Source organism: Cavia porcellus, unplaced genomic scaffold (assembly GCF_034190915.1).
Source record: "Cavia porcellus strain 051 isolate PalLab524CR breed Dunkin Hartley unplaced genomic scaffold, mCavPor4.1 scaffold_155, whole genome shotgun sequence".
In the NCBI taxonomy this organism is placed as follows: domain Eukaryota; kingdom Metazoa; phylum Chordata; class Mammalia; order Rodentia; family Caviidae; genus Cavia; species Cavia porcellus.
The window spans coordinates 243541-263124 of record NW_026947638.1 but is presented as its reverse complement, the minus strand read 5'-3'; the positions used below and the strand labels follow the sequence as shown (position 1 = coordinate 263124).

Genomic DNA, 19584 nt, shown 5'->3' with positions numbered 1-19584 from the left:
AACTTTGCTACAGATCTGCACACAGAATACAACACTGTATACAGGTTCTAGGATTTTCCATAGTTTCACACATACATAAGGGACATTGCAATATATTCCTATGGATAAAGGCACTAGTATACAATACAATGTGTATCTAATTTTTAATATGGATATTTTCTGTATTCAAAAGTATCATGTGCAGCACTTTATTTTAAATAGACATAAATTAATTCAGTTTCATTAAAAATATATGAAATTTTAATAAACTACCCAGATAGTTTCTAAATATTTATTATAATATCAGTGTCAAAGATGCAAGATAGACAAAATTGAAAGACATTTTTAAAAACTGTTATCTAGTTTTTCTGTAAAGGTAATATGATCAGTAGAATGTTGGTACTGGTATAAAACTAATATATCAATAGAAAGTTTTAAAATAGTGCAAAATTAGTTCTATATCAAAATGTTTCTTTGCATTTTTATGTATTATTTAATTGATGCCATCTTCCCAATTTAAGTTACTTAAGGTAATCTTTTAAATAACTGAAATTGACAAACATTTTTACCAGAAAAATGAAAGGATACCTTTCTAATTCTGCACATTGCAAATAATTTAAAATATAAATAAATGTAAAAGTAATACAAATATTTTATAATAAAAAACATGATTTTAATTTTGTGGTATCTAGTAAGCAATAATCATTTTAAAAATAAATTCAAATCATCCATATAAAATGTATTTGTTTAAAATACATACCTATGTTAGGTATAAACATATAGTTTATACCTAACATATATGATAGTATAAACATATATAAACATATATACCTAACATATATGATAGTATAAACATATATAAACATATATAAACATATATAAACATATATGATAGTATAAACATATATAAACTATGAAAATAATACATTAAAAATATTTGCAAGTTTTATAACCATTGAAGAATTTTTTCTTCAAATATAACATACTCCTTCAAAACTACAGAAAAAAAAACTCATATAAACCAGCCTAATTAGGACCATGTACAGAAATTGTGCATAAAATATGCTCAGTACTATCAGTCATAAAGGAAATACGGACATAAAAATATGCTCAATATTATTAAGCATAAAGGAACTGCAAATTAGACTCCCAAACAGATCCATTCACATGCACTATAACAGCTACAAGCCAATGTAATTATGTCCCTGTAATATGTTGGCAAGAACTGACACAGTTGTAGCCCCTGTATATTATAGGTGGGAGAATCATTAGAGGAATACATAGTCCAAGCTTCTTTTAATCAAGGTTTACTTTACTTCTAGCTAATAATCCTGTAATTACAGTTCCGAATATTAACCGTTTCAGTTGCTCATTGTGAAATGCAAGTGTGTGATGGAAGGAGTCTTTCACGATTTGCTGTCAGTTTTCCCACCACTGCAGACACTGTAACACAAACATTATTGCTTATGAATTTGCTCATAAAGCTAACAGCACATGAAAAACACAACAAAGGTGTTATAAAACTAGTTTTCAAAGAATGAAGGTTTTGATATGTATTTTAATGTATTTAAACGATTTTGATAACTAAAAATATCAGTAAGAACAGTTCAATATTATTCATTCCTATGCATTAATTGAATACTTATCAGCAAGAATAAGAGGATGCGACACAGGCCACAGCAAAGAATGGATTTGCAGTCAGACAATTTAGTACAGAGTATGCAAAAATAAAACACTGAAATGAGGGATGAGAATATTTCAATTAGATTTCCGTGGTCCAAAAAGGTAAGAAGGATTGGGAGGCAGGCATGCAAACAGAACCATGTTTTCAAGATGTGAAAATGCCTGTGAGAATAGGAAAAGCAAAGCGTCTGTGTGTCTTATGTACAAAGCAGAGGCACAACTGTGTATAACGAAGTAAACAGTTTAAACACTATTTCATTTTATTTTCTGTTTTATCTGAACATTTCTTCATTATGTTTCATTCACTTTGTGAAATTTATTTTAGAGGATACAATAAGACATAAGATTGTACATTCTAATGGAGTTTCATGTAATATTTTGGTAGCAGGTTTCCAAACAGCAGCAGGAAGCAGTAGTAGGAGAGTTTTGGCCAAAATAACTTCATCCAAGGTGACTACAGCATCTCTAACTTGTCGTGACAGAGCCACTTGCATTCATTCATAAGTAGGGTCTCCTCAGCATCCATCAGGGGGAGTCAGATTTTAGGCACAATCTGGTGGGCCAAGCGTGGTGGGCAGACACATGTCAGGACTGGGATGTCCAGTACAGCATGAGGCACCTGGACAGTGAGGGCTTGGACTAAGATGAGCTTGTCAGGTTTCTTAATCGCAAGGACAGCAGCTATTAGAGCATGAAGATAAAAAAGGAGTAGGCAGCCCTGAGTAAGCATCATTGTTTAAGTGAACTCAAGGGTCCACATTTTATAGGATGCAGAAGCTCTAAGAAATTTGTGGATTTTTTTCTTGTAGTCAGTTTGTGCAAGACATTGTGCAGAGCTTTTCAGTCTTTCCAGCAGGCAGCTTGGAAGTCATCAGTCAGAAGTGCTGCAATACGTTGTGATGGGAAATCAACAAGGTCATCTGTGAGGGCTTCTGAAAAAGAGGACACATAATTTTTGATGCTGGGTGGGTCTTTCCATTTTAAAACAAACATGAACTGGCTGACAGGAGCAAATCAAAGGCAGGAGATATTCTTTAGGTCCTGACAGCTATGCCAGCAGACAGCAGGTGGCAGAAGTCTGAGGCAGTGCATATGGAGGCCAACTGCTGTAGCATTGTTAGCTCAGAGATTCCGACTGGGCCTTACACACAGGAGAGGCCTATTTTAGCAATTTGACAGTCTACAGTGTTTGCCCAGGAGACCATAACAGAGCTGAAGGAAACAGAGAAATAGGCTGTCTCAGAGGAAAGGTGTTGGTGGCTTGCCCAAATCTGTCCTCAGGCTCCCCAGCCCCCCAAGTAATGGGAGAGTCCTTAATTCCATAGGACAATTGAGTCCAAGTGAACTAGGGCAGTGCAAGTAAAGTGTATGGGTTGGGAAACACAGAGTGCAAAGTGATGGCTGTACTATTGTACTATTGTACTATTGCTGTACTATAGTACAGCAGTTATTTTCTCATGCAGGCATTGTGTTCCTCTCAGGGATCAAGTGACAGGGAGGCTGACTGACTAGGTGTAAAAGGGATGGTCCCTTCTAATTTGAAGAGCAAGCCTCTTCTCAGACAGGAACTGATGTTGGTGAGGTGTCCTTCCAAGCTGTAAGTTAGTGCCTCACAGAAAGAGTGAGAGATAAGTGTCCCAGTTGCCCCAAATGGTAACTTTTGACAGAGGGAACTTCGGAGGGTAAGAGGGTTCTGTTCTATTGTCTATCAGGAGGCACAGGTTTGTCCCAACTTCTACAGTGACTGCAGGTTCTCAGGGGCCCAATTTGATAGAGCTCAGTTTGTCCTCTTTATCCAGCCCCAGCATGGAGAGAAGAGGTTCAGGCTGAGGGGGGCTGGAGAGTCAGGTTTCTTTGTCTTGCATATGGAACGAACATTTTTCTGGTGTCAATAGCCTGAAACCAGAGGGTGTGACTGTCTATCAGGCTGAATTTTCTTATGGACATCATATGCTTTAATCAGGTTTCTGGGTGATGGTAGTTGATTAGCTTTTGTGTCCCTTTTTGATGTCTGAGATGTTCTTGATCGGGCTATTTCTAAGGTAAAGTGACCTTTGGGAAATATCATGGTAACTCATTCATCAGGGCTCACAGCCCTATATTTCTAGGTCAAAATGTAGAACTCAGAAGGAATTGCTGCAGCTGTTGTGGGTAAGCATTAAATGATGCTATCTGATCAGTGTAGGAAACAGAAGGCTCTGGAGAGAGGACCTCTGTGGCTGAGTGTGGGCAGCGGCTGACTGGAACTGGTGCAGGGCTGGAAGGAGGTGAGTTGGGAGTGGGGAGTGATGCTGTAGGTGCTGGCAGGGACTCTGGCAGCTGAGGAGGGGTCAAGGTGGACTTCTCAGGGAAACCTGCCTCTGCTTTCTTTTATTTTTTTCTTTGAGACTTAGGGAGCAGTTTGGTTTCATTTTTAAATCCATAAAAATCCTTTTCTGCAGTCAAGGACTGCAGGTTTTGACAAATTAACTCCCTTTTCTAGCTTCCTTCATGTGTGCTCTGTATTCTTGAACAATGTGGCAACACAAAAAGGGTGAGTGAGCACCCCCCAGAGGTGCTCTGGGTTTAGGGTTTCTGTAATTGAATTTTAGAGTGCAATATCATATTTAATCAATTACAGCTTTCAGTCCCATTGACTCTAATTTCAGTGTTTCTCAAAGGGAGAAATTTGAATATAAATAGTTTGTAAATAATAAAATGGAGTTCTGAGATAGTTTCGGTGACTCAAAAGCAAAGAATCAGATGAGACAGTTTTCCATATAGAATAACTAGGTGATGTTATCAATAAACTGAAATGCATGTTAAGAATAGGCTGAAACACTCCAACAACCAATATTATAGAACTAGTATTATTAATTATACAACTACTATTGTAGTTCTTGCTATTTATTATTATTAAGCGAAATGTTATCTTGATTTTCCTCCTTGAAAACATTTTTGGTGTTTTAGTTTCTTTTCTGTTCACAGGGGTGAAACACCTGACATTTGCAATTTGAAGAGCAGAACACTTACTCTTTTGGTTCATGCTGACTGGCTCTGAGACAAAGGCCTGGTGGTGGAGGACCTGGGAAGAAAAGGCTTCTCATGTCATGGTAACCAAAAGGGAGAAAATGCAAAGAAAAGCCAGAGAATGATGGTACTTTTCAGTTTATGCCCACATAATCCTGCTCCTAGCCAGGTTACACTTCTAACAGCACATGCAGTTGCTAAACTCATTAGAGGATGAATTCAGTGATGAACATAGTGATGCCATGGTCTACTCACCTTCACTATCCCACCTGAGATTTAGGGGAGGTTTTAAGTAAATCTTACAATTCTGTTCTGGTCCTGAAAAGATTTATCATCTCAGTGTAAAATATACTTACCAAATCACCAAAACTCACCAGGGTTTTAAAAGTTCAAGAACTACTTTTAGGAAAAGTCCTAGTCTAAAATTTCCTTTGAGACTGAAGGCATACTCTTAGCCATGAGCCACTGTTAAAAATATTTAAAATACTACCAACATATAATGGCACATCATAAACCTTCTATTCCAAAAGACTGAAATAAGATACAGAGAGTTATGTAGACTGGATCAAAGTGAGAATGGAGCCCAGCATAGTGAGCATTAAATTCTAGAGCACTGTGTCCAGCACTCAGGGAAAGTTGTGAAACATATGAGAACCAAAGTTTTTGTGAAACCCGGTCCATGTGAATTTGCCTATTGAAGCCCCCCTGGCCTTTATTGGGGTGGTTCTGCTAACTACCTGCAGCTTTTCTGACTAGGTGTTCCTCAGACTCGGCATCTTCAGCTTCCTCAAGCCTCCATTACACTTTTGGCTTCTTCTTTACAGCTTAAAGCATTACTTTCAGGGCCACCCTGCTTGACCTACCATCTTGTGAAATCTGGGTAGAAGACACACAGCTCTTACCTTCTTCTTTCCCATAAAACCAGCACCATGTGGAAAATGCGGAGGTCTGTGGTCAGATCTACCAGTTTCCAGCTTCTCTTGGATCACGGATACAAAGACATCTGATGCCTAAACTACAGGAAATGCTTTCCTGGATAGCACTGAATGAACTTGGCTCTCCAGGGCTCTAGTTCCAAATCAAACTCTTTCATTTTTGGACTTTTAGTCTTCTGATGGGTAAAGTATGCTTAATTTATGAAATGTTCCTCATATAATTTCCCTATTTTCCTGATGCAAAGAATTTGGCTCTTTTAAACATCTGTGCTCTCCTTTCTGCCAACTTTCCCATGCTATATTTCTGATGAAACTGCAAATTTTAAAAATAATTTAACTGTCATTTTTTTTTCTCATTTTCATAATACATCTTGCTAGAAACAGCAAGCATCCCTAACTATAGATGAACTATTGGGCCGCCTTGAAATTTCCTCAGCCTTCTAAATCCATCATACTTAATCTTAACCTTCTGCACAGTCTCATGCTTTAGATAAAGATTTCATTTGATTTTTTGCCAGAGTATGACACCGATGATCAGGAGTCCAACAGCCAATGGAGTTCGTATTCCTAACTGAAACTTCCTGAGACTAGCTTTACTGTATGCATTTCTATCAGTATTCTGTTCTTCAAGCTCTGATCAGAATTTCACACCTACCTTGGCAAACAGTATTCTAGATTTTTCTGCCAGATTTTCAAACTACTCCCAAGAATGTCTTCCAAACAAGTGGAAGCCAGTAAGTCAGATACATTTACAGAAACGATCCCGCTTTGTTTATAAAAATCTATTTTGGTGACTTTCTTTCTTGCAGGGACAAAATATTCAATACCCAGAACCTTAAGGACAAAAGATTTATTGAGGCTAACATTTCACTGTCTGCAAGAGAGAAATGGCATGATGGAAAGGCCTGATGGTGTGAGAGTTGACCCCCCTGCTATAACCCCCTCCCCGAGTTATAAAAAGCAGCAAAGAATGTTTCACTCCCTAACTCCCCAGAGTGGGGGAATAAAAGGGTTAACTCCCTAACTCCCCAGAGCTATCAGAGCAGAGCAGAAAGAAATGCCTAACTCCCCAGAGCTATCAGAGCAGAGAAAAAAAAGAAAGAATGCACCTGCAAGGTTGTTCTGTCTCAACGAGATAAGTAAGACAAGTAACTGTTCTGTTCTGGGCACATAGTGACTGGGCTAGGACCCCCAGTCTCCATGGTTACTCAACCCCAAACCCCTCCAATCAATTTCTGCCAAATCCTATGCTGCTCAAAATTAACCAATACAATCTGCTTCTGTAAATTCGCTTGCCTCCCTGCGCCCTTAAAAACCCTACACAATTCCCCTTCGGGGCCCTCCGCACTTGTTTGCCTGGGGGACCCCATGCGCATGGAAATAAACTTTTTTCCCTCACCAAGAGTTGAGTCCTTGGGGTCTCTTTCCCTGCGGTGTCGGCCCTAACAATGGGAGGAAATCAGCTCATGTTACGGTGGTCAGAATTCACACAGTGAATAGGGACCAGACAGTCCTAGTTGCCTCCAGGTCAAGGCCCAGGTACCTGCCTCTAGCCAGACTCTAAAGAGCACACTCAACTGCTAAATTCACAGTTGGTGAATCCCTTGATGGGTGTAGTGCCCTGATGATCCAGGCACCTTTCAAAACACAAAGTTTGAACACATGAGACTTTCTGGGAAATTTTAGATCTAGCAAAACGGTTGATATTATTTTCAACGTTCAAGTTCCAATATCAATTGGTGGTTCTGTTTTAATTTTATTTTAAAGCTCTGTGCATAAGCTTTCTATGGATTCCAATGCCATGAAATTACTAAGAATTATTCACACTCATAACCCCACTCTCCCAGAATTTAAAGTCTATTTTCTTTACCTTTCAACTATTTGTCATATTGTGTCTCATTTCTTCTAATATATTTGCATAACAAAATAACATTAATTATAGGAGCTAGCTGTGTCTTGTTTCATTCATTCATTAAATCACTTATCCCACCAGTATTTATTGAAATGTATTATTTTGATATAATATGGATTGATTATAAAAACAAACAAATACTATGGCTACTTTTGAAAAATATATTCTTTCTAAAAGCGAGGGAAAAACAAACCAAAAGTCACAATTACATATTTGCCAATTGAGGTAACTGATGTTCCAAATACAAGTAACGTATTAAGAAAGCAGTAAAAATGTAGTAATTAAGTATTTCTTCTTGACATTATGAATATTACTTTTTTTTTCATCTCAAATAGACTGCTTAGCAATTTGGTATGTTATATATGTGAATACAGAAAAATCAGGCCTCCCAAACCTTGCCAAAGTTAACATTATAGTAAAAAGCAAAAACCTTATTTCTAAAATTTAGTAGGATTATTAATGTCCTGATTCTTATACTGAAATATTTTGCAACATATTTTAAATTACTGTTTAGCTGTTTCCTTTCACTTGGAAAGATATAAGAATGAATTTAACTAACTTTCTTTTCTAAGAGTTTCTTAAATTTTAGATATACTTGTATTGAAGGATCTAATTCTTGAAAAGGTGTCTGAACTCCAAAAGAGAAATTGGTATCTCACAAAATTGTAAACCATTTTTAAATCCAGTTATTTGGCAAAATGATTTAGGTAGCTATGGGCTTGTAGCATTCATATTACCTTGAACATTGTGCCACCTTTAATAAGAATGATTCATCATTCTCTCTATACTTAATTCAGCATCTTGAAATGAATAGCTAAGTTTCAGTTAATATATAACCCTTCTGCTAATGAACATTCAGATCTCTCAAGGCCGAGGACCGATTTGACAGTTGTCTGAGTGCTATATACTCCAAGATTCTATTAAGTGATATCATAATTTCCCGAAAAGTAAATGTCATTTTTGGCAAATTTTCTGCCAAAGCACATTCATTGGCAATATGAATTGAGAAGTTAACTTCCCTAGAGAAAATTTTTCATAAACTTTTGGCTGTGTTATATGAAAATAATCAATGAAGGTCATTTTGAAAGTCACAATATAGTATTGTTCATGTCAGCTTATTTGATAACTAGAGAAAAATTTAAGTGACTGCAGGAAATTGTACTTTTGTTACTCAATATACTTTTATTAATATGTAAATTTTGGAATGGTTTTATTTAATTGGAAAGTATGAATTATTTAATAGGTGCAAATAAAATTACTAACCATACTGAAATGTATGTACCTACATCTGTGACTAAATTGGCAAAACACTTTGCTATAACTTACATGACTATTTAAAAAGTGTAAATTTGTAAATTAATTTTAACTGATGAACAAAAAATAAAAGTTGTGCATTGTAATGTGGTGCTTTGTGATGTTTCAATACATTTGTGCATTGCAAAATGTTTAAATGAATCTAGAAATATTTAATACTGCCAGAGTATAATCTTTCCACCTGAGACAAAGACATTTCTTAAACTTTGAACTTCTAATTATTTGTTTCATTTTTATAGTTTTACTATATGTATAAATATGAGGGTCTAAACACATGTAAAAATAGTTTATAGAATTTTACAAATACAGTAAGTTAACATGTGTGTCTAAAATAAATGTAGGTGCTACATAACTCTTCCTACTTTATCATTTCATCTTAAAACTCAGCATTAAACTTTTGCAAATTTCTGTTTTATTTGTAACACACATACCAGTGTATCCTCTCACTGGGATATCCTACCAAAAATGCATAAAAGCTACTGCCTTTCTTCCTATACTCTATTTTACATTGTATGATGACTGTTTCTCTTTTATTACCATTTCATTCTGATTGCACATCTGTTTTTTTTCCCAACAATGTGTCTTCTGCTTCATTTGTTAGACTATCTCATCTATTTTTTGCAATTATTCATTTTATTTATAATCAATTTTAATGTATAATATAGTAACTATGTAACTCAACATTGACAACTATGCTGGTTTCTATCCTATTAGACTTAATCCAAGGAGTCCTGGGTCCTGACGTTGCTTCTGTTGCATTATATAAGAAATATTGATGAATAGGGAAATTTTATATTTTTAGCTTTATAATTGCCTGGTTAAAAGCTTTCCTCTTCAACACAATCCATAAATATGAGTTATTCATATTACAATTATACTAAAGAAAGTTTAGAGCAGAAGAGGTGTAAAGATTGTTGTTCATGTCACCTAGGAAAAAATGATAATCTGCCATTATGTGCAGGCATCAAGGACGATTTCAGCAAATAAATTCACTCTCAGGTACCCAACACTCATAAGAATAACAAGGACAGGCACTGAACTGATAATTCTCTTGTATTTCTTTCCTGTGTTTAATAGTTTGGTTTTAAAACTAGTACTAAGGTCTTACTTGGATTACTGTTTTAGGTGAGTAGTTTTATATATCCATGTATATGGGTGTATATACACATATGTGTATATCTTTCTGTATTCATATGTATAAACATAAGCATATGTCTCTATGTTAAAATTTGAACCCTAATTATATTCTAATATAGCAGGTTTTTTGAAAGCCTTAATAGCGAACAAGAAAATATGTCTGTTTAACTCAGTAGATAATCTTATTAGTGTTTTTACATATGTCCAGAGTTAAGATTTTAGAACTCCAGATTAGCTAAATTTAGATATGATTTTTCAGTGAAAATATCTTACTTGTCCTAGTTACTATGCCTACTTTGCCACTGTAGTCATCTACTCAAAACACATGGATGCTTATACATACTATCCTGAGGAAGATAGGTTTATAGACATACCTTTCGTCCTGGATGTGTGGAGTTCTATAAACTCCATTTTATGTACATGTCAAATTCTTTATCCTGTTTGGGAAGTTTTCTTCCATTAATTCTGTGAAGAAAACTTTTATGGCCTTTGTGTCATCTCCAGCTTTTTCATTGATTCCATTCAAACTTATGATGGTCTTCTTTGCTTCCTCTAGCAAATATTGGATTTTTTATGATCTCTTAAAATTTTTAAGGAATCTTTCTTTTCATAGTCACTAGCCCCAATCCTGTACTCTAGATCTGATATTCCATCCTTAGAGATTTTTGATCTGTTGTGTATACTTTCAGCGGTGATTTCAATCTGAATTGCTATTTGATTATGTTTCAAGGATTCCATTTCTTTTCTACATTGGGCATTCACAGTTTCCAAAGTCCTGTCCTTTTTAAAAATCTGTGTCTGCTTTAATGTCTTTCATTTTGATCACCATTTATCTGTGTACTTGAGAGATTTTTTCTATGATCTCTTCCATTTTTTTTCACTCTTTTGCTATCATTTTGGAAAATTTCAATGCTTCGCTTTTGATTTTCTTTATCTCACTGTGCTCTGGGCTTGTCATGGGTGGACTGGGGGGTCTGGGGTTGCATTTTGCTTCTGCATATTTTCATCTTCTCCTTTTACTTTATTTTGTTTTCTGTGTTTTGCTTGCTGATTTCTTATGGTAGGCATCTTTATCAGTAATATTTAGGACTCCCTAGGAAATGTCTTTTGTCTATCCCAAAAACCTATTTTCCCAATTGATTAAGGATGAAAAATTGTTATCTATTTGGCTTGGCACCCAATCCTTTGGTCCTGAACAATGAATGTGACTGTGATCTCATACAATCACCTTAATATCATACAAGGGACAAAAACATAACATATATGAAATCCTGCCTAACGTAGTACAGTTGTCAATAATAGTAGCATCAAGTACAGGCTATCTACTGAAAAACTGTAACTGTCAACCTGATACCTTTAACAAGGAGCAAAGTTTACAGTTATATGACAAAATGCAATATATATCAGGAACTTGTATGCAATGATTTCCCCCTAAATGGAGTGATTTTACCTTGTGTGGGAAGAGAGAAGAATTTACAGAGATAAAGGACAAGACAGAGAGATGAAAACATTCAAATAGAGTAGAAGCAAGGCTGGGGTTTAAGGATAATAATTGAAATTTTGGGAAACTGGAGGACACAGGAGACAAGAAAATGAAACTGCAAGTGAAGGGGTATTGAAGTAAACCAGAAAGACAAGAAACAATATTCATTCGTATGAAGCTACCAAATCAGGAGATAGTTGAGGAAAAGAGAAATAAGATGAATAGAAAAAAAAAAAAAAACATGGTGAAAAAAAAAAAAGGAAAGCTGAAAGAAAAGAAAAAGACAAAATAAAGGCAAAGTAACACAGCCACAAACAAAACAGGCAAAACCAACCAGAGAACAAACAGCCAGACAGAAGAAAATAAAAGTAGGAAAATTGCCCTCGTGTCCATAGTTCTCTGGCAGTTTCCAAGTCAGAATCCAGCAATGCGCACTCCATTCAAGTGGGGCTTGTGCGGCAGCCTATGAGCATGACCTTGGCTTCTGGGTGTAGGAACTGGGGCAGGTCTTTTGTTTCCTGCTTTCTCCTAGAGCTCTTTGATATAAAATGCTCCCACCCACTTCTGTTCTTCCTGTCTGTGGTAGGACGTAATAATGCTCACCTGATGACCAGCGGCTGCTTCATATTCTCCCTCCTGCTTCAGCCTGCTCCCGCCACAGGTCCTGCCTGCAGGAGTGCGCACCCGTTTCCCAGTCTGTTCTTGCTGGTGCCGCCTGCACTGGCATGCACGCCTGCAGCTGGGCCTGTTCTCTCTTGAACAGAGAACAGAGGATTGGGTAAAGAAGAATTAAAATACATCATATATGGGTACAAATTTGAAACATGTATCAGTGAAGTAAAAAGCAAACAAATGTTTTTCTTCACTGACTTTGGGGGTCTTTTAAGGCATAAATTTCTAGCAGGTCTCTGTCCTTGTTATGTTGGGTTGCATTATCTGCCAAAGATTCACTGGTGAGAATTCTTACACTATTACTTTCTGGCATGTAGGTCTGAACTTTCCAGAAGTTTTCCCTTCAACTGGAATGTATTGAATATCATCCTGGAGAAATGCATAGAAGTCCAAACCCTAGTGTTTACCACTGTCCTATCACATGCACTTATTTAGTGGGTGTACAATGCAGCTAAAATAAATGTAGTGTTTTAAAACAAATATTCCAGTTCAATGGAAATAAAAATGAAAGCACCAGAGATAAATATGGGAAACATTGGGCCTATCTTATGATATATATTTGTCGAACACAGAAAAAAGTGAAGTAATATTTCCAAAACACAATTTTAAAGATTCTAAACTTAAAAAATGCTAGAACTATTTTACAAGGTAATTTCCAATACTTTAATTATATGTCTACACCTCTGATAATATGACGTACAGTAATGTTTATTCAATTTCCTTTCACTTTTTTGGTGAAGGTAGGCTAACTTCTGAGGTTGTATAAAGAAGTTGAATGGAGACAGCATAGATCTGAACTTCTTAAAATGATAAGAGATGGGTGACATAGATCTGGAAAATAAATTTATATGATTTTATGTAGCACAAATATACATAAAATATATTCATAAGGGAATGTTGTAATATTACTGACTAAATGACTTTTTATTGCACCATAATAATTATTTTATATGAGTATGGTCAGACAATAATATGATAAAATTAGTGCATCAAAGTTTTCAGTGCAGTTCTATTGCTCATATAAATATATCAAATTTCAAAATAATCCCTTTAAATGAGAGAAATTTCCAGAAATATTTATCTGTAAAGTTCTCAGATTAGCAAAATCAATTTTTCAGTTTATGATTATATATAATAATCTACATTTATATATTATTATGATTGCATAATAATCTATTATATATAATCTATATATTTCTTATATCATGTATAATATTCAGTATAATATCTAAAATTAACATTAATTTGCTAAACATTAGAAATTTAGAAAAAATAATTTCTTGTAAAGAAAACTTAAATCTCTGCCAATATGAATTTGAACATATTTTTACTTTCTTTTTGTAAAATGAATACTAACTTAGATTATATAATCTAAGATGATGTTTCAGGAAAATATTTAAAAAACTAATATTAATAATTTGAAAGATATATTTGCAAATTGTTTCTGAGATGAGTTGTGCAACATTAAGCAGAAACACCAAAAGGACACCTAGGATTTGGAGGCAGATTTATTCTACATGGCCGAGCACTGATCAGGATCATTCCGAGAGTATCAGACCCCGAAGGCTCAAGGAGAGAGGATTTTATGGGATTGCAAAGGGAAAGTCCAAACACAGAGTACTTGGCTGTCTTTGGTTCTTACAGTATGCCCCACAGTGGCCAGCTGTGCATTACAGTAGCCAGCTGTTTCTAGTGGATAGAAGCAATCAGAACTGCAACAGGAACTATTACCAGGGTGACTAAGAGACTGAAGTTACTGGCTTGGGGGTGGTGGGGGTCACATTTTCTACTGCAGCTACACACAGGCATTTATCTTCCCCTCCCCACACTCCCCCAAGTCAAAACAATTTTATAATAGCATTTGCTTTATACGAATCCTGAACAAACTTTTTACAAAATTTAAAAGATCTTCCATGAAACACATGTAAACTAGATAAGCCCTTTTAACATAAAATAATCTCATATCAACTGTAGTTCATTTTTATTTAACAACAAAATTACTTCTCTTTTTATTTTGGATATTCAACTTTCTTTAAATTCACATTATCAAATAACTCACACTTGAATTTTACAATGAACACATGAAATTTTAAGAGTAAGAGAAACATATTTCTTTCATTTACTATGAATCAAGTAATTATTATTATTAAATATTATAATTATAAATTTATATTAATAAAATTTATATGCATTTTTCCTGAGTGGTATTTCCCGACAGGTATATTTCTGTAGTTGCTTTGACAGTTTGATCAGAATGCACTATCTTCTGTAATAACTTCAAAATTCTAGGAGCTTACCACAGGGAAGCTTGTTTTTCTTTGATATCACCATGCACTCATGGTCAGTTCTCTTTTTTTCTAATGAGGGTGCCCTGTTCTCTATCCTAGCCATGTTAATCAGGGATTTCTCTAATAAATTTCTGTATAGTAGATATATATCTGCTTTGTCTCTGTGTGAACAGGTTTCTATGAATGCCTCTGAATGTGTATAAATTACATACATGTATGTGTATATATATTTCCTGTTGGCATATAGGAAGAAACTTATCATTAGACATTGAATCATGTAATTATGGCAACTGACAGTTTCTATCTGCTGTGGAGACTCAGGAGTGCTGTTGGTGTGACTCCCAGGCTTGGAAGCTGGGGAGCCCATGCTCCATAGAAGTAATCTGAGAAATATATAACACAATAAATATGGACCACTTATACATGAAAATCATTTAAAAATCCTTCATATAATAAGCAAAACATAAAACACCCAGGGCTGGGCAAAGGAACACTGAAGTCGGAAGTCACGGTATAGCCTCAGCATTGAGCACCTGTTGTGTTTCTACGTGAAGGCATTTGATTTATGTCAGTCTCCTGGTATCTCTGTTCCTCTAGTTAATTCCCCTCTGAAATATAGTGTATAGCACAGCTCCACTCTGGTATTCAGTTTTCTACTACTGTAACAAATACTTGAAGTAATCAACTTATAAAGACAAAATGTTTATTGTGGTTCAATTCTGGAAGTTCTACTCTGTGACCGGTTGGCCCACTGGCATAGGCTGCTGGCAGCATATCATGGGCCAGGGTGTGGGGTGACACATAGCAGAACAAAGCTACTCACCTCATGGCTGGGAAGAGAAGAAGAAGGGCGTGAGATCCTGCTGTCCCCTTCAGGGGGTTCTGCCCAGTGACTGGAGACCTTTCACTAGATTCCAACTCCTGAGGGCTCCACCACCTCCTAGTAGCACCAAGCTGGTGGCCTTTGAGGGACAAAAGAATCAAACTCTAGCTCACCAATAGGGTCACCATAGACAGCTGAGTTACTGCACCCAAAGTGCTGCTCCCACAGTGAACACTCAGACATCAGTCATGACTATTGGAAGAGAGAAGGTGGCAGAAAGCAGATGTTAAAGGGCCTGCACGTCTGCCATTTGCTTGACCACTGTAGAGGGTACTCATTCATATGCCCTGCCCAAGCTATCTTGGGTCATCTCATACCATGAAAATATTATTCATTCAGGTGCAGTAACTCAGCTGCCCATGATGACCCTGTTGGGTGAACTAGAGTTCAAAAATATTATTCCCTGAAAATAAGACCAGCTCTTACTTTAAATTTTGCTCCAAAAGATGCACCAGGACTTATTTTTCAGGGTAATCTTATTTTTTTCATATACAAAAATCCGTATTTGTTCAAATACAGTCTTGTCACCTTTTTCTAGAACACTATTATAGTTCTCCAAACCCCACATTATGGACTGAATGTCTTGAAATTCCATTTCTATGGAAATATTGGCCCCAGCCTCTCAGGTCCAGCAGTAGAGCTCTCTTAAAATGTGCACATCTCATCCATGTAGCCTGCTCACAGGGCATAGGAAACACAGCTGTCAGTGACTTTATCCCATGAATTTTTCACCCAAGTTACAATCCCTTGGAGGCTGGGCTTCACAGAGTTTCCATTAAATCAAGTATTAATTGAAGACTTAGGAGACAGTTGTGGCCAAAACATAACGGCAGTTAGGAACCATGATGGTTCACACAGAAGCAACAAAAGATTGCAGGCCCCAAAATTCAGAGAATGTTTACTTCACATGAGTGAATTAAGTATGTCTATTACAACACACGATGTATTGAATTTTTAAGATTCATATTATATACAACCATGTCCAGTTGTTATTGCATCCACACGTTGTTCATTACTTAAAGCAGTCCAATACAGCAGATCTTCAGCGAGTGAAGAGTGAAGCAGAAAGCAATTGAAAGTCACCATGAGTCTTGGTTTGGAGCTGGCAGATTTCACTTTAGGTTTACTCCAGATTGAAACTAGTGAAAATGCAGTATGATCACCATGGCGGTTTTACAATATGGCTGCAAAATCTTTTCATGGCTGTGATTTGAATTACATGTTGTAATTAAAGGTTTTTAACATGAGAAAAAAAGTGGTACACAAATACAGGTTGTATCATGACCACCAAGGCTGCATGCTGCATGACAAAACAAATGTATAAAGTAACTGTAGCATTACTGAAGCAGGTACTTGAAATTGAATTCAGGCTGAATATGAATAAAGAGAACCGATCGCAGGCTTATGCAAAGTAAATTATGACTTAGAATATCAAAAGGTCAACTATTCTGATTGTAAACTGCCTTATTTTCCTGGTAAACATTTTGAGAAGACTTTTTATAATAAATGCCATTACACTAAAAGATTGCAAAAAAAAAAAATAGAATAGTTAAAATTTTTGAAATGAAATTCCCCATAAAATACACAGAGTAAATCTTACTACGTAAAAATTTTAAAAACCACATAACACCCTGAATAAAGTTTGACTTCATTGAAGAAAAATTCTGCTTTTGTGCATAAATCATTGGTGCAAATGATAAGGCTTTACTGGGGCAACAGAGAAGATGATCTATAAGAGTCATGTGTTTAAAATTTGTTCAGAAGCATTCATAAGGTTGTAAATTGCTGCTTATAGCATTAATAACATTTCTATTATTTAAGTGGAGGACCAAAGAATAATGGGAAGAAAATGTTTCTCAAAATAAGGCCAAAGGCCTAAAGCAATTCTAATGTGGGCTCAGTAGGAAACATTTTAAACAAATGCCTTGTGTGAGTATTTTACTTTCTGAATGCCCAGTGGCAAAGAGCAGCTCTTAAAAGCAGGACCAGAAACATATTTCTGACAGGTCAGAGTTCTCTGCAGGTTCATGTTGTGTACACTGATTTTTGTTTTTAAGCAAGATCCGAGTATTACCAGAAACACAGATTCCTTGCAAATGAACATGTCAATCCTTAGAAACACTTTCTTTTGATGTTTTCCTTACTTTTCAAATTTAGCTATTTGATGGAAAGATAAAATATGACTCCAAGCTTGGGAAAAGTTATATTTCTAATGAAACGGGGCATCCAAATGAAGATGGAAAGATATGTTAGTAAATGCCTACACATGTTGTGATCCTAAATTTAGAACTAGATAGCTTAGCTAGAATTAAACTTCAGTAAGATTGTGCCATTGTAACTTATTTAGACAATGGTGGTTACTTTTCAAGTCCTTTGCACAGAAATGGCACTGAAACAGATCAGTGCTGTATCTGGCAGCTGTGTAAATAATGAATTGCTAACTACGAATTTTAATAAAAATAGAAGTACAGTTCATTTCTGGGGCAGAGTTCTTCAAATTATTTTACTACAATTTGTAGTTAGCAATTTGTCATTTCAAGAGTTGCCAGATACAGCATTGCTCTGTTTCAGTGCCATCTCTGTGCAAAGGACTTGAAAAGTAACCATCATAGTCTAAATAAGTTACAATGGCACAAGCTTGATAATGTTTAATTCTAGGCAAGCTATCCAGTTTTAAATTTAGGATGACTTAAATGTTATAACTTGAGCCCCGGTATAAAATCCAAGGAGGCAAGAGACCGAAAATTTAGTGGCAAAGGCTTTATTTCCAGGCCTGGCGACCAGTCTCCGGGAGCCAATTTGGAGACCGTCCCCTAGAAGCTGAAGGGAGGACTTTAAAAAGGGGCTGGAGGAAAGGGCGGGGGGAGAGAAACAAAGAAACCTGTAGAGTCATCAAACTTGTTGACCCGAGTCTGGAAACTGTATTGCTGTCTATTTAGCTCTGACAGTCTAGGGAGTTCCTGGTGTTTTTTAAATTACTCCCATCCTGCAGACTGACATTATCTCAGAGTGGCACGTCTGCAGCAATATTTGGAGAAGAAAGTGGAGAGTTAATTATCTCAGGACAGCTTGTCTTCACTAGTGAGTGCGAAGGGGTCACAAGTTATGAGAGGCTGGAACTTAAGTTTTACAAAGACCTGATATCTAACTCATTTGATACATACAGAACAAAAGGAAAGCACCGATTGGGGTTTGGGCCATAGTATTACCCGGTAATTTGTTTAAGCTAAGCAGTTCTTAAAATTGGGGCAGGCTCATTTTACAACAGATCATCACCGGGTCGGGGGGAGGTCACCAGAAACCCAAATTCTTTATGGCCTAGATAGATAGGTGAGGGGAGAGGGAGGCAATAAGGCGCCATACAGAACAGAAAACGGCGGTAATGTGTCAAGGTCAGGGTAAAGGGTTAAACTCACACGCAAATCTCTCTGCACACAAGCAGGTTACTTTAAACAAATGTAAATTAATTGCCATTTTAGTTTTTTTAGCTCTTTAGCGGAGAATAGAGGCTCCTAGCAGTGATTAACAACCCTTGTTAGCTTGTTTTAGCACAGCTTCTGTAGTTTGTAGAGAGCAACAATGGTTAACATATCAATTAGGTGAGATTCTTGCAATTCTTTACAGAGGAGAGTGTTGCTCAACAGATCAATTAGGTCCCTTAACATATCAGTTAGGGAAAAAGGATAAAACAAACACATTTAGTAAGCCCCTATACAGGTTTGCTATAATACACATATAACAAAGCTATTTTCTTAGGGTACAACATTCCCCACTGATTTTAGTCAGTGTGTCAAATCATTGACTCTTTAGCATCTGTTTATAACCTTGTATGTGTCTTTAAAATTATAAGCTTTTAAGAACTTTGACATAGTTTATCAACTTGTTTATAACACAAGGCCCAGTAGGAGGATTAACAAAGGTCTTGTAGCTGTCATTAAAGCTGTTAACCAAAAGGAGAAAGAAAACCAACATTTAAATTTACTTTGTTTTATCATACAAGTAACAATTTTTAAGTTAGACAGAGGCCTCTTTGGGGTCTCTACAAAGGAGGAGAACACAAAATTATCAGTTATATTAGACAATCTTAAGCTTTAAAGTGTCCTTGGAAGAAATGACAGTTTATTTATCCGCAGGCTAATGGTCTTTTGAAGCTGGGACCTGTCTGCAGTGGGAACGTTGAATCCAGGCAGGCTTTCAGCTACTTTGACGGTCCATTGCAGCTCAAGTGATTTATGGTGAGGTCGCTTGTCTGGGTGCCTAGGCTCTTTAGCTCGCAGTGGGCAGCAGCA

General features: G+C 36.3%; 1 long non-coding RNA gene across 1 annotated transcript; it reads right to left on the bottom strand.

Annotated features, from left to right (window-relative positions):
- Nucleotides 1-973: 973 nt before the first annotated feature.
- Nucleotides 974-17939, bottom strand: LOC134475150 (uncharacterized). The gene is made up of 3 exons (XR_010046127.1): nucleotides 15236-17939; nucleotides 12056-12206; nucleotides 974-2594 (listed from the first exon to the last, which is right to left on the bottom strand). It is a non-coding gene; the product is annotated as an uncharacterized LOC134475150 (long non-coding RNA).
- Between the last annotated feature and the right edge of the window lie 1645 nt (nucleotides 17940-19584).